Raw genomic sequence first — 16,878 nt, 5'->3', positions numbered from 1 at the left:
GATACCGTTATTTTGTTTTGTATCCCGACGACGTTCTTCAGTAATCTGTTTCTCCCCAAGCCGGGATGACTCATGATGGCTGATGACTTCCCACATGCTCAGATGTAAAACCTCCGGCGGACTCCCTCTCAGGGGTTTCCTTCCGTCCTGAACTTGAATGAATGAAGCCATTTAATAAAAAAGGAGCTTTGGCGCCGTGTGAGGACAGACCCACGCTAACAGCGATAGCACAGCTCCATCTGACCACCGCTACTCTCCAGAGACGGCAGGGCGGCTGCCAACGCCCGCCGTGGGTCTCTGGGAGGGTCAGGAGAGAAGCTGGGAGAAGCTGAATGAAACAGAGGAAGGAAGGGGGGGGTGCAGAGAGTGCGCATTCTGCTATATCCTAATCCACCAGGATGGGGAAAGCGATGGAGACGACGAAAACACGCGTATGGTGGGGATGGACGGCGAAACTAGCACAACACAAGTGTGTGGTGAAATGTACATCAGACACCACTGTTGTGTAATTACACCATATTGTAAACAACTCAAAGACACAACTGTTGTGCAATATGTACCCGACTTGCTGCCTTCTTAGTTTGACATGTTGAAATACTGCAACAACAACCTTTAAGTAACTCTAATCATGTTTACCTCCGTTATCTAACTGCATTCTACAAAATACACCTAATCTATTTCATAGAAACTGTGCATGACGGTTGGCTCCAAGTCCACTCTTCCTCACTATTGACACTTCCACAGTCTCACCTCCCCCCACGTTAAGAGTCTGGGTGTCATCCTCGACAGCACCTTATCATTTGAAGCTCACATCAACAACATCACTCGATCTGCCGACTTCCACCTCCGCAATATTAACCGCCTCCGCCCGCCGCTCACACCCAACAGCACCGCCGTCCTCGTCCACGCCCCGTATCGATTATTGCAACTCCACCCTCTCTGGTCTTCCTCAGAAATCCCTACGTAAGCTCCGACAGGTCCAAAACTCAGCCGCCCGTATCATCACCAGAACTCCTTTCATTAATCACATCACTCCGGTTCTCCAACAACTCCATTGGCTCCCCGTTAAGCAGACTTCAAAGTGCTGCTTCTCACCTTGAAGGCCCTTCACACTCTCGCACCTCCATATCTCTCTGAGCTCCTTCACATCTACACTCCCTCTCGTGCCCTCCGATCCTCCTCTGCCTTCCAACTCTCTGTACCTTCTGCCCGCCTGATCACCATGGGGTCACGAGCCTTCAGCCACTCTGCCCCCCGGGGTCTCTGGAACTCTCGCCCACAAGACATCCGCAATATGGACTCACTCCCAACCTTCAAATCCAGCCTGAAAACACGCCTTCTTAAACTGGCGTATTCCATTTCTTAATCTCTGCTAAACTGATTTCTGTTTTTAAGTATTTTTTAAGTCTTGTATTACTGTGTGCTCTTCTTTAATTATGCTCTGTAAGGTGTCCTTGAGAGCTTTGAAAGGCGCCCATAAATAAAATGCATTATTATTATTATTATGATATATGTGCATGCCATTTATCCAATAGTATTTCATTTCTTGCCTCCATCTCTTCTCTTGCTGTAACAATGTCCATTCCCCCTCTGGGTGGAACAGGCATTCTGATATTGATGAATGAGCCATGCTGCACTGCAATGTCCATATTGACTTGAAACAGATGGTCAGTCTTCAAACGCCTTCCATAACTCAAACATAACATTTCCCCAGCATTTCTTTATCCTTCTCATTTCTCATTCGTCTGTTTCCCCACGCTGTTCGACAGAGTGTGTTAAGACAGAGCTGCAGAGAAGCACACGCACACATCTGTCCGTCATCTGGCTGAGTGTGATGGGTCGTATGCACTCAAGCTGACCTTAGGCCTGGGGTCGCATTACTGTGTGCTCCAGTTGCTCATATGGACCTAACATACACTTTAACTTGTACAGCTGTGCGCACACAATGACACACATTTCCCCGACTTTAGATGAATGGTGGCGACAGTGCGGCGTCACAGAGGCCGGCGTGGTGAGAGAGGATCATTGTTTGAAAGCTGGTTTGTTTCGTCTGTAATGCACTTTTGGTTTATGCCAGTAATAACTTGCATGCAAATCAAACAGAAGGCTCAGTGTGCGACACATGACGGCTACATGTTCTGCTGGCTGAACTCTGTCCCTCTTCTGATACACATCCACCTGAGGCTGACCGAGTCGTTTATGATGTCTCCGAACGCCATATACCACCACTTGTGCTGAAGGAGAGTTACCTCAAACAAACTCATAATACTCAATATACAAACACATATAGAAGAACATATTAAAAACACGGCTCCAACACACATAATGTAGGTTATACAAGTGTTTGTACCAGTTTAAGTGTTTGGAGAAACTACTGCATATTATTACGCTACTGATTGGTCAATTTCCATCATTCTGAGGTCTGCTCTTTTTCGCTAGCAGACTGTTGCTAAGGAGAACAGACCGTTGCTAAGAGAAACAGACCGTTGCTAAGAAGAACAGACCGTTGCTAAGAAGAACAGACCGTTGCTAAGGACACTGATCAAGGGACTATGTGAAGTCATATCAATCCGCTGAAAGAAGTCAACTTAACGTCAGCATTGGTAAACATTAACATTAGTTTTCCTCGGTCAGAAAACACCGTGTAATACTTTTAAAATATTTGTTATTATATTTGCGGATAGGACGAAACTTGAGATTAATTTAAACGTCTAAGCATTATTAGTGTTTATATGTATGGGTCTACTGATGAATTGAAGTTCAGTGCTCACTCTACTTTTAGCTCTACACCCACCCCTGAGAACAAGAATCACCAAGCTGCTGAATGTTCCACTAAACAGTGATCTGTTGCTGCTGTAAACAAGGGTTTGAGAGTCAAGTCCATAACGTTACTTACACGCCGCTTAAAGGCTCTCTGCAGCTGAGATACACTGCACTACCAGCAACACCCTTCACATTAAACACTGTCATTAGTCCTCTGAACGCCATCATTCTCTACAGCAGGCAGACCCTGGTGCAGGAGAGGTCATTCAGACGAAAGACTCACAAAGCCATAATACACGGAGCTTTGTGTCGGCCAGAACATCACGACATCATCATCTTAAAAACAAAGCTTGACGGCTCTTATTATTGCGATAAACAACATTATCTGACTGAGAAGGGTCTGAGGACTTGGTTTGGAACAGGCGGCAGTAAACGTCATTGATACAGATGTGACGCAAAGACTGGGACTCAACTGCAACGACTCGACACAAAAGTATAAAAACAAAAGTCTGCATGAAATGTAAGAAACAAGACCGAATAAACATGACTCTTGGTACAAACAGACTCCTTGGCTCTTTTGGCATGGCATGAAACAAGACACACTGTTGGGGACAATGAAAGCCGAGGACTATTTGAAGAACAGTTAATGGGACACAGGTGGCAACAATCGAGGATGGGACAGACGAACAGTGGCAGTAAAACAGGAAGTGCCATGACTAGACGTGAGTGACTAACTTCACACGAAACATGACCAAACATAAGTAACTTGATGTTAGCATGGACTATAAACTAAACATGAAACATTTCACATGGTAAATGAACTGTATTTATTCATAAAGTATATTTATATATCCTGAAGCTCCCTACACGGCTCAATAAAGTACCTATCTGTCTGTCTATCTATCTGTCCATCCATCTATCCATCCATCTATCCATCCATCCATCCATCCATCTGTCTATCCATCCATCTATCTATCCATTCATCTATCCATCTATCTATCTATCCATCCATCCATCCATCCATCCATCCGTCTATCCATCCATCTATCCATTCATCTATCCATCCATCCGTCTATCCATCCATCTATCTATCCATCCATCTATCCATTCATCCATCTATCCATCTATCCGTCTATCTATCCATCCATCTATCCATCCATCTATCCATCTATCTATCCATCCATCTGTCTATCCATCTATCTATCCATCCATCTATCCATTCATCTATCCATTCATCTATCCATCTTTCCATCTCTCTATCTATCTATCCATCCATCCATCTATCCATCCATCCATCCATCCATCTGTCTATCCATCCATCTATCCATTCATCTATCCATCCATCCATCCATCCATCTGTCTATCCATCCATCTATCCATTCATCTATCCATCCATCCATCCATCCATCCATCTATCCATCCATCTGTCTATCCATCCATCCATCTATCCATCCATCTATCCATTCATCCATCTATCCATCTGTCTATCCATCCATCCATCTATCTATCTATCTATCCATCTATCTATCCATCTATCTATCCATCCATCTATCCATTCATCTATCCATCTTTCCATCTCTCTATCTATCTATCCATCTATCCATCCATCTATCTCTCTCTCTATCTATCTATCCATCTCTCTATCTATCCATCTATTCTTCAAAGAAGAGGTCAGGTCTGCAACAAAGCAGATCGTTTAAGAGATAAAAGAAACCCAGAGAGTTGTCTCACCATTGTACGACAGTGATAATCAATTCTGCCAGTCATCGCTCTGTGCAAGGCTGTGAAGAAAAGCATTTGTTGAGTCCCTCTATCAATAATGATAAATCCAGTAAGGTCTTGCTTCTTTATGATACCTCACACAAAGCAACTAGTCTGAAATATGATGTCACATTCTGCTCCTCTTCTCTCTGAGGGCTTTAGCGACATAAAGACGACCGTTTGTTTCTTTCCATCCCATATGTCAAATTCGTATACATTCATTATTACTTACAAATTGTCATATTTAAAAAGAAACTTTAATAATGTTTAGTTTTTTATATCTCACTTTCTATTCCTCATGTTTTTAACTCCAAATATTTAATTTACCAGCTTCTTTCATTGTCTACCAAGTCAGCATCTCTTAACCAAGTCGTTGTACAAATATTGCTACTCTTATTTCAAGGAATAAGTAGGAATCTTTCTTCTGTAGTTTTTCCAAGGTTCTTTTTCATTTAGATCAACAAAAAACATAGTTGACAATTGTCTTATAGATGTTTCCCATAAAATATCTTAATCCCTTGTTATTGTTATCTCTCATTGTCCTTGGCTCCTCACCCAACTCCTCAACATTTAGTTGACAGAGAGATTGAATAATAGTAAGGTATCCGCATTGAAGCTGCCGAGCAGCAAAATGCCAACAGTGTTGACAGTAACAACAACACCCTGTGTCTTGGTCTCTGTCTACATGTCCCCCCCTGCCCCCATGGGAACAGAGGACAACTGTGTCCAGTGGCTGTAAGTGAATAACAGCATTGCTGGGGTCAACATCAGACTGGCCTATTGTGTAACAGGCCATCATGGTTTGTGCAGCAGGCCACACATGGCGTGACGGTACTGTTGTTGACAGAATCACAAGACGTTGTACATATATTCAGTAAGAAAAGGTGTCACGTTTTACAAGGTTCAATACGTGCAGTGTAGTTATGACGATGAAAAGCGTAGGTCACAGGCTCCTCCAACAGTGCAACACAATAAAACAGATACAAGTAAATACAATAGAATATGATAGAAACTGTACAGAATAGTCTACAGTAATTGGAATATTGATATATGGATATATGCGAGTTGCAAACAGATGAATGTTATGAATGTTCTTTCAATATACTTTGTTCTCATAATATATCTACAAAAGCAAAACAAAATGATCTATCCTCATAAAAAAAAGAAATGAAATTATGTCAAGGCCAGAGAGCAGATTGGGCCAAAACACACGCACGGAAAGTGGCCAAAAAACTGCAGACATTCCTGGTGGCGTCGTAGGAGGGTTGCAGCTTTGACCTACGTTACATATTCTGACTCCGTTCTTGGTTATGGTTGAAGAGTAGCTGTTCATTAAAGGGGGGGTAGGTACGTTTGAGAAACCGGCTCGAGATACACTTTTTATATTCCATGGAATGCTCTTAAAGGAATGGTCCACTCATTAGATAATTAATCAAAACTTCAGTATTTAGTGAAACGTTATGTTTAAACCATACCCTGAAGAAATCAGCGATATTCCCCGGTAAATAATGATTTTATAGCTCTTTTTTATCAAGACCTGTATATTCCGTCTGGCCGCCGCCATGTTTGCCATTTTCAGTAGTCACGTGATGGTCGTGACGTCATCCATGCGTTCACTTTGTCAACACACGGAGTATTTCAGTTCGAACTCGTCAGCAGAGGAAGAAGTTTTGACCAATGTGAAGAGATTGGATGGGGGAATTCAGCCATACATATCAGTATGACAATACGACACCCTCTGTCCTAAGACCCTCACATCGTACAAAGGAAACACTTCCGAAGAAAACCCACAGTTTAAAGGGAACATGGGAGAAACCTCAGGGAGAGCAACAGAGGAGGGATCCCTCTCCCAGGACGGACAGACGTGCAATAGATGCCGTGTGTGAATTGAAAAGATAATACATTTGCAACATAGGTAGTCCAAATGTTTGGAAATGCATGTGTGTATAATGGGAAGATGATATAAGATACTATATGTATGCATGTAGTACCACCCTTGCTAGCGATTCCCTCTCTAGTTTAGCATACTCAGCTTCGTTGTCCCTGGCCATAGAATCACGATTTTATGGAGCCGGATAAACTGGGGGGAAATACACACTAGCCGGTACTACGCTATATGGAAAGGCCACCAAAAACTGTCCTGGCCTGGACGTTAAAACGGGGCTAGCCGCTGCAATGGAAATGCGCTATAACATACCTTATTCTTACTCCGAGCACTACTTCTGCTCCTCCGTCGCTTCACACTTGCAGAGGGCGATTTCTCAACTGGCCGAACTGGTGTCCTGGTCGGTGATGACACCAGAAAGACCGATGGTACTGCATCTCCATTGAGTAATGGTTGTTCCATAAATCCCATGTTATGTTTGATCATACTCTCAGAGTAGTCGTCCGGAAATGTGAAATATTCGCTGCATACATGAGCCTGTGAATCTCTCGGTTCGGGCCGGCCACATTTCGCTAGCCACTGCCTCCGAATGTACTTCTTACGCTTACCTTTTGGCAACAGATGGAACCGAGCATTCCGTGGATTGTTCCTATCAGAATTGTGGCAATGTTTCGCGATACAGTGAGGCATATTTGAATAGAGAAACTACAGTAAATAACATGGAGATCAACGTGTCCTCGAAAACCAAACGCATGGATTACGTCACGTCCGGGAAATGGCGGCGCCCACAGTGTTGATGTTATTTCGGTATATAATCAGTTTAAAATCACTGATAATGTCATCGGATTAAAAAAAAAAAGAGAGAGACTGGCAGAGACTGGTCTGTTTTATCGGATGATAATTTTAAAAAAATGAGTGTCATGAGCATACCATTCCTTTAACATCCCGATAGCAATGAATATCTGAAGTGCTTTGACAAAAAATACATTAAAAATATCACCTGTGGAAGCCGTGGCGCTGTGAAAAGCACGACCAATCATCTGAGCCGGCTAAAGTAACTGGATGGCCTACCTGCCTGTCAGCCTTCCATCGGGGCACACACTGATCTCGTGCCCTCATTGGTCATGTGCGCGTTCGTGTGTGTTGGGGGAGGGGCTCTGTGAGGAAGTGGCAGATTTTCTCCGGTTGTCTATTTTCAAATTCTAGCGATCTCGAGCCGGTTTCTCCAATATTACCTACCCCACCTTTAATGTAAATGTCCTTTTTGTAATGTTTTACGACGTCCAACATTATTTTCACTGAATTCACCAATTTCCCCAAACAAGTGACAAAAAGAAGAGATTAGTCACACACAGTTTTGACTCGTAACGCCACAGTGATTTCCCCGTCCACACGTCAACACTGTACACGGTCTCTTGAAATCTTCGCCCTGAAAGGACTGTTGTAAAGGTCGATTTCCAGTACGTTTTTCATGTGGCAGAAAGGCCATAAGTAATGGAAAAATGTCTTAAAACAACCCACTCTAGGGGGGGGGACTACGCAAAAGTTGGCATTCAGACCAAACGCGGCTTTTAGAGGCATGTGTGCCTATTTTTGGTGTGGCTTGTGATTTGAAGAAGGTTGTGATAAGATCATGAAAACCAGTTTAAGCAATGCCTCTATGTTCAGGACAAAGCGATAAACCTGCTCGCCCACTAAGCACACGATGACTGGCATTCTTACCAAAGGCCTACACATTTAAATGCATCTCAATTCACATAATTAATAGGACACAATCTTAATATTGTGTGTGGCCCTGTAACATGTATATTTAGAAAGTAAAGGGGGATAGGACAGAGGTATTTGCAGCATGAGCAGCAATAGAGAGATTCTTTCTTAAGGGCAGGGAAACATACCACACAGACATTTATAAATAGAGTATACATAGACACTGGCCTGACAGCTGGATTAATGATTGTTGGTGTTCCCACACGAATATGTCCACCTTTGTATTTGCTGCATGTCTATACAGTAGGAATTTGTATTAGTCTACGATGTTCATACATTTAAAAAAGCACAACCTTTGAGTGAAACTTGTTGCCGTCTCAGCCTCTGGTGTTCCGGTGTCTTAAAGACGCAGACAATAGACAGAAGATTGGGTTTACTCATCCAGACAATGTCTCGTCTCTCTCTCTTTATAGACCGCCCCCTTATTTTGTTTTTGGCAGCGCGACAGACGGCTATCAGCCCCAGACAGACTCCGTCTAATAAAGGTCTGTGACTCGAAGCATGACATTACTCGAGGGAGGCCAAAAGGGCAAATTGCAAAATTACATTGGGGAACTTCCTGCTGATAGCAAGACAAATATGAAGTTGAGCCTGAAGCTTTTTGACCAGCAAGTACACATTTGATTCCACTTCCCCTCCCCCCCTCATAGACACTTGACGCTGGATGTGTTTGTTGAAGGATTAAGTAGCAACTATTGAACATATCTCTCCCTGCTCACTGATACAGTATGTGTTGCTGCGAGCACAACAGAGCTTTACTGGCATCCGTGTATCTTTTCCCCTCAAGGTGAGGCTTGGATTTGATTCCTATCTAGACACATTCATCACAATCCAAAACATCAAGTACTGAATCAGAAATACCTCAGATTGCTGTCATGCCAACATGTTGTGATGCACTGGCTAACATGATAACAGAAGAAGGAAACATTCCTTCCTGAAATGATGCAATGTATCATGAAAAACAACGGCTCAGATGCAAAAGAGCAGCACTTTGTACCAGATAATGCAGATTCTACTGTTTGCATTCAAAGTCTACTTCACTATCAGTTTTATAAAGAGAGGTCAAATGAATGTGTGTCATTACAGGTATGTTGTTGACAGACTCTTGCCAAAACCTTGCCTTGCTCTCGAGTGGTGCAGGAATAAGTCCTAAAACCAGAAGAAAAGATTTGGCTTTTGAACACTTCCTGTTCCTTCGTTTCTCGTCACCATTTTTCTACGTGATTGGGTTTTAGACGCATGAAATAAGGTCTGTGGTTTAGGGATGCCAGCGATTATTCTCTACAGTCTCCATAATCGAATATTATTTTTAAAAATCGATTTTATTTATATATATTTTTTTTATTATTATTTTTTTTTTTCTGGCTTAGTTTTAACCAAAATATATATAAGCTAATAATAGTAATAGTATTAATAATTGTAAATGGTCATTGGTCACACCACCAGTTTGTTTTAATAATCGATTATTATTCGCCAGGGCTGCCGAATAATCGATTTTGATCATGGTCAGTTTCTGGCAACCCTACTGTGGTTAACATGAGCTGAGATTTTAAAGTTTTGTTCTACGACATAAAACACATCGGCCCAATGGTGATTGTCCTAAGCTTTTATGTGTTGGTTGCTAAGAAGTTGCTAAATGAGACTAAACGCCGTCACACATTAGCCGCCGTTAGCTTAGCGGTGGTGATGTGAAATGCTACCGTGCTGTGGTTTGTTTTCAGCCCAACTTTAGCTTTTGTATTTACGCTTCAAAAGGTTATCCTGCTGAAAAACACGTGGAAGTAACATACAGGTATGTTTGCCAAAGATCCTATTTTCTGCGATATACCCAAAGAATCCAATGAAAAATCTCATTGCTTTTTATCGAAAGCCTCGCCTAAGATGCTAACCGTCGTCACGGCACCAAACTATTTCCTTCAAATGATAAACATTCAGAATTACTAGTTAATTACTTGACTAGGCGGACGAGACAAACCACAACAATCACTGGAGCAAAGTCCAATTAGTTACGTCTAACTTAACGGAGCGACACAAATCCTTCTTTGCAATTTAATGTCTGGAACACGGTTTAGAAACGCAGACCTTTCCATCTGTCGGATCGGACTACATCACATTACGTATTCTGATGAGTTGCACTCCCTCAGGTTTTGGCTTGTGGTCTTGCTCAGTGACTCACGGCTCACACAGCACATTATATATTTCCCAAGGTGCTGCTGCCTGTGTCAGTATGTGAGAGCCAACATCTAATAAGCAGCCACAGCTGCAGCAGGAGACGAGAGACTTGGGAGGAGAGAGGACTGCAATTACACAAAGCGCCTAAAACACAGTGCAATGTTTAAAAGAAGACACATCAAACAGCTTCTCTCCAAACGCATAATGTGGTGTCCTGATAAAAGAACATCATTCTTTATAAAGCTTTGGCAGATATGGCGGACATTTTAATTTCGCTCGCTCGGCTGTGAATGCGTCGCCGCCCACCTGTGAAGAGCTTTTGAAGCGTATTGGATGCGAGTGCGGAGAGCAACACTTTAGGTCCTTTAGATCTTTGAGTAATTCAATGGGACGCTGGCAGCGGCTCAAAGACCGCATGCTGGTCGCGCTAGAACACGGCGATGTGAAATTAAATATTGAAAGTACCAATTGTTATTCCTCATAATATTTTGTTTATGTGTGACATTGTCATGCTTTTCCCCTGATCAACAGCCGTGTCTAAACGGTAACCCTAACACGGCAGGCTTTACTCTGATACTGCTTGTAGTTAAACCTACAAAAATAAAACACTTCATTTCAGAAATCCATGCAATCAGTTCATAAATATCCTTCGTTTTCGTGAAACAGGTGACATTGTATAAAGAGTAACAAACATGTAGGAAGTGAAGAGGGTCCAAAAACAAATGGCTTCATACCAAGAGATCGCTGCTTATATTCTGGAACCAATCAATGTTTATTTATAGCCCAATATCACAAATGTTACATTCGTCTCAGTGGTCTTCACAGTGTGTACAGAATATCAGTATGACAATACGACACCCTCTGTCCTTAGAGCCTCTGTCCTCAGACCCTCTGTCCTTAGACCCTCTGTCCTTAGACCCTCTGTCCTCAGACCCTCTGTCCTCAGACCCTCAGACCCTGTGTCCTTAGACTCTCTGTCCTTAGACCCTCTGTCCTTAGACCCTGTGTCCTTAGACCCTGTGTCCTTAGACCCTCTGTCCTTAGACCCTCACATCGTACAAGGAAACACTTCCAGAGAAAACCCACAGTTCAAAGGGAACATGGGAGAAACCTCAGGGAGAGCAGCAGAGGAGGGATCCCTCTCCCAGGACGGACAGACGTGCAGTAGATGCCGTGTGTGAATTGAAAAGTGAATACATTAACCAGAAGTCGTTGAGTTATTTAACTAATTTAACCCAAACCACAATCTTTCCTGAACATTATCAATGATTATTATTGCCCAAACTTAACTAATTGTTTACTTTACCCATCCTTTCCAAACTAAAACAGGTTCAATTCAAAATCTTTATTGATCCAGGTCAAATCCCATTGAGATCAATGATCTCTTTTTCAAGGGAGTCCTGCAGCAGTGGGTTCCTCAAGAAGACATGAAAACATAAACAGAACAACAAAAGGACATCATACAGCAAAATGTACAGGGATTACAATTTACATATCTAACCACATACAGGTACCAACAGCATCTGAGTGAGCAGCATCCAACCGAGCTTTAAACACATGTCGTGGTACTAGCTTGGTAATTCAATTCAGTGGCTTTCGCACTAATCACTCGTTGTGGTGGACACTTCGGGTAATGCACGACAAATGGGTTAGGGTAAAGCTAGACCAACTCATCAACTTTTAATCAGATGATACAAACTGATACTAGTACAAGGACACATCAAAGCCTGTCTGGTAAAACTGCCTCATCAAGTATCGGATGTGCAAATGTTTGAAGGCACACTTTGAGAGTTGACTGTAAATCTTTACAAGGAAATGATGAATGTGTGCCAGCGTTGTTTTGAACACATGCTTCTTTATCACTGTGTACGTTACGTAATCTCCCTTTACGATGTATCCAGGTTATTTAACGTTACACTGGCCTTTGTAGAAGATCTGCCCGATAAAATAAGGCAACGAGAGGATGATTTAGCCAGTTAAAAAGCAGAGATAAAAAGCACCAAGAACTCACATGTTCTTGGTGCTTCTTGCAATCTCGCATGCCGTCATCTCGAAATGGCCCCATAAAGAAAAGTGTCTTCGCTTGGTGCCAGTGACCTGCCCACAGCCCACTGCCCACACAGTTCACCCTTCATCCAACAACATGACAGCAGTGAGATGTGCAGCATGTAAAAAGATAAACGTATTCCTTTCCAGTTTTCTCTCTTCTCTGAGAGCCGTACTTTTCTGAAGGCTAATACTTTAACGGAGCGTCCACACTACAGCTCCAAAAATAGCTTGGAGCTGGGCGTGTCTGGAGCTTGGGGATTTTATTCAAGCAACACGACCAACAACCAATCACATGAATCTCCCGCCCCCGACATACAATGCAAAAACCCCCGGGGATTTTATGCGAGCAATATATATATATAAACTCCCCAAACAGGCGAAAACCTACCAGTTTCCCCCACTGTCTCTGCCACCTCCCTCCATGCCTGGTTCCTCCGGTTTGTGTCCCGGTAGGTGAAGAGGGTCTGGTCATACAAAACCGGGTGATTGCTACGGCGATAGTTAGTTTCTCCTCCAACTTTTTTTGAAATATAGAAATGAACGGCGGGATATCTCTCCCAGCTTAGACGCGGTTTGATTGGCTACGGCTTCAGCTGTCAGATTTTGGGAAACGGGATTTGATTGGCTGGCGCTGGCTACTCCGGTTGAACATTGTTCAACTTCCGTCGCCTGAGACGCCTCGCTCTGCTATTCACAATTCAGTTCGGCGAAAAAGCGAGGCTACGTGACGTCACCCCATTGAAAGTGAATGGGCAGCTTGGAGCAGCTTGGAGCTTTCGACGCTGTCGTGTAGACGGGCCGTACGTGTGAATCTAATCTTCTCCTGCTTCATGGTTTCCCCTCTCTTTGCTCCGTTTCTAATTCAGCAGGTGAACCTCCATGTTCATCAAATAGTGTGTGTGAGCTTAACTGTGTGTTCAACTGGAACGGAGCGTTTTCTGTCAGCTCAGATTTTATTTCTGCTTTATTTAAACTAGTAGTGCTCACGAGTCTCAGTGCTGGGGATGAAGCTACTGCCTGAATACGCTGACCGAAAGGCAGGTTTTACTTCAATACAATCATTTTTGATCCTAAATATTTTCTTTTCTATCTTAAATAATACACTTATTATTGATATTTATTTTCGATAGAGATAATCCAGAAGCAACCCAAAGTAATAACATTACTTTTATATTGAGACACTGATTTCTTTACAGGTAGCTAGTATTCGTAACGGGCTACATTTCTAAAGTAACCCTCCTAACCCTATTTAAATGCATGCTTAGCACCGATGGAGTCCCAGGTTGAGCAGATGATGGATTCATGTTGACAAAAGCTGCTCGCTGAAGTGAAAGATTTAACCTTTTTCCTCACTTGCCTGTCGACTCTCTGCTGCCGAAGAACTGCTCTCCGTTTGTTTGTTCCTCTGTGAGCGGCTTGCTGCTGGTGCCAGAGCTATTGTTTAACATGGTCCGTCTTCACATTATCACGGCTGAGTGGTGAATCACGGACTCAATAATAAGCTGCCTCTGTAAACAGTACCATTGAGCTCAGCTGCAGCAGGGTAAGACAACAGATCGCTACTTCGGACAATTACAGGATCAACTGTCCGCAGGCGCCAAGCGATCAATAGCATCATCGTGTGCGGTGATACGTGGTAAGTCCAAAAGAAGCCTTAAAGCCGGCAGTATGTTCAGTAACATGATGGCTTTGTCTGGCACAACACAATCTTTTAGTATTAGTCATACAGTCAATTTCATCCAAAGCTTGTTATTGGTCTCTGACTATAAGGTGCTGGGGTTTCTCAGTGGTACCAATATCCAGCTGTAGTCAGAGCTGCATTAAGATGGTGTGACATAAAGAAAGACACACAATATCTCTACTAATGCATATTGAAGCTTTTAAAGTAACACAATGGCCATGTTTGGCACAGTACGATCATTTTGTATCAACGATAAAGTCGATACAAATGAGGTCTGAAACTAAGTGTCCTGTATTTATGATTATGTTCTGAAGTAAACAAAGAAGCCATTGCAGACCATTTACATGCACCTATATAAACACTACAGGAAAAGACAAGACCCGAAAAGCACAAAAGGGCCCCTTTAACGTAACACGATTTCGGCCGTCGATAGATGTCTGGCCGTCGATGAGCGTCCTGTCGCCGTACTCGGATTGGTGTGTCCGCGCCGACACCTTCCGCTCCCGATTCAACATTTTGAATCGGGAGGCTGTCGGCAAAATAAATCACTCTGATTGGCTGTTCAGCTTAGCGAATCAGTGCATGAGAAGCGAAACGGAAGTGAAGAAGGCACACACAGGGGCTATTATTTTTAGTTTTCCAGTACCGCACTAAACATGTTTTCGATAAGTCGTTATGTGAAACAGTCTGTGATGGACGAGAGTGAAAATGGAACGCACGCTATTTGTTGTTTGTATATCACGCAGTCTGTGTTCCGGTTGCCTCTTTTGAATTAAGAATACACACTACCGCCACCTGCTGGTGAGGAGAGTTATTGCCACTCACGCATGCGCAGTGCGCACGTGCTACTTGGCCGTCGGCTGAAGTCTTTGCGGTGTGTTCCAGTAGATTCTTTGGTCAAGACGCAGGAGACACAACAATCGGACGTGTTCTTTGGTGTCGGGGCCTTAACATGTTTCCAGTAATGCATTTTGAAGCTTTTAAAGATCCTTAAACAAAACGTTTCATTACAATGAACACATACAGTAAGTTCAGATTTCTGGGTCACACACACACACACACACACACACACACACACACACACACACACACACACACACACACACACACACACACACACACACACACACACACACACACACACACACACACACACACACACACACACACACACACACACACACACACACACACACACACACACACACACACACACACACACACACCACACACACACACACACACACACACACACACACACACACACACACACACACACACACACACACACACACACACACACACACAACACACACACACACACACACACACACACACACACACACACACACACACACACACACACACACACACACACACACACACACACACACACACACACACACACACACACACACACACACACACACACACACACACACACACACACACACACACACACACACACACACACACACACACACACACACACACACACACACACACACACACACACACACAGTAAACAGTGCTGTGTGTGCAGTGGCTACGGACAGACCTCTGTATGTTTAACTGGCTCTCTTACCTTATACTGTTCCAGGGTCAGTTTACATGCATGAGTCTCATCAGAGAGCAGAGGGTGGGTGACTGCGTATGTTTTTTTGTAGATATGTAAAGATGTTCTTATGGCAGTGGTCGACACATGACAAATTAACACATATCTATTATGTTGCATTTCCTGTATTGCATGACTGTAGTTATAAGTGTTACTTCTGCATATAGTATATTTTTGTCATTTAACAACATAGCCAGTAGTTTTTCTTAAAGGAACAATATATGCTTCCAGGCAATCCTGTTATCAAACTTACATCAGTTTTACATTTTCTAAGTCATTATAAACTTAGACATTTAAGTTCCACATCAAGACACAGCTTTACATCAAAAGTAACCAATTGGTAGAGCACAATAAGACCACTTGAGATGACCAATAAGATAAGGAATCCTGATTGTACAAACAATAACAAAAGCACTAGTTCAGCCTCAAATCGGCAACACATCCCGTGTGTGTGTGTCTCCCCTGACCCAAGCTCTATGAACAAGTGTGTGTGTCTGCAGCAGATATACTCACATCAGAGCACAGGTCATCCACACACACTCACAGGAGGGTTTGGCAGACTGCTGCCTCTCCACCTTCAGAGGTGTCACCCACACTCAGATAGAAATCCACGGGCAGTTGTGTCCCTGGCAGGGAGACGGAGAAAATGGAGCACAATCCTTCTGACAGATCACCCTTCAAACGTCCCTCTGAGCTCCAGATAACAGAGTAAACAAACAGAGATGCAGTGTAGACAGCTCAAGAGAGGAGAGCTGCTGCTCGTGAGGGCTTTATAAACAGACTGTGACTCCTCCCACTCCAGGCCCTCCCTCGTTGGTATGGCAACAGCCAATCAGCACTCGGTATAGCACCAGCCTCTTCCTCCTCCTCCTTTTCAGCCAGCCTCTGGTGTTGACAGAAGTATGAAGTATAAAAGTGTATACTATGTATGTTTCAGTGCTGGAAAGTAACTTAGTACATCTACTCAAGTACTGTTTTTAAGTACAGTTAGATGTACATGTATTTTTATGCTACTTCATAATATGATTTGGAAGAAAATATGCAACTTTTTACTTCACTTGACAATATTAGTTAGTTAGTTATATATATTATTATTACAACAATTAAATTGACTAATGAAATATGACGTATTCTGGATTAAGATACCTGGGAGTATAAAAAGTCATGTATTTACACTTTTACCAG

At 42.9% G+C, this 16,878-nt stretch overlaps 1 protein-coding gene across 1 annotated transcript in view; it reads right to left on the bottom strand.

Annotated features, from left to right (window-relative positions):
* cdk18 (cyclin dependent kinase 18) overlaps positions 1-16,422 on the bottom strand; it is a 74,529-nt gene extending 58,107 nt beyond the window's left edge. Inside the window, exon 1 of the mRNA XM_034082873.2 lies at positions 16,207-16,422. The gene's annotated coding sequence lies outside the window, so the exon portion shown is untranslated. The remainder of the gene's footprint in view (positions 1-16,206) is intronic.
* Between the last annotated feature and the right edge of the window lie 456 nt (positions 16,423-16,878).

The sequence above is a fragment of the Pseudochaenichthys georgianus genome, chromosome 5, assembly GCF_902827115.2.
Source record: "Pseudochaenichthys georgianus chromosome 5, fPseGeo1.2, whole genome shotgun sequence".
In the NCBI taxonomy this organism is placed as follows: domain Eukaryota; kingdom Metazoa; phylum Chordata; class Actinopteri; order Perciformes; family Channichthyidae; genus Pseudochaenichthys; species Pseudochaenichthys georgianus.
The sequence above is the reverse complement of the archived record's forward strand: the minus strand, read 5'-3'. Positions and strand labels throughout refer to the sequence as shown.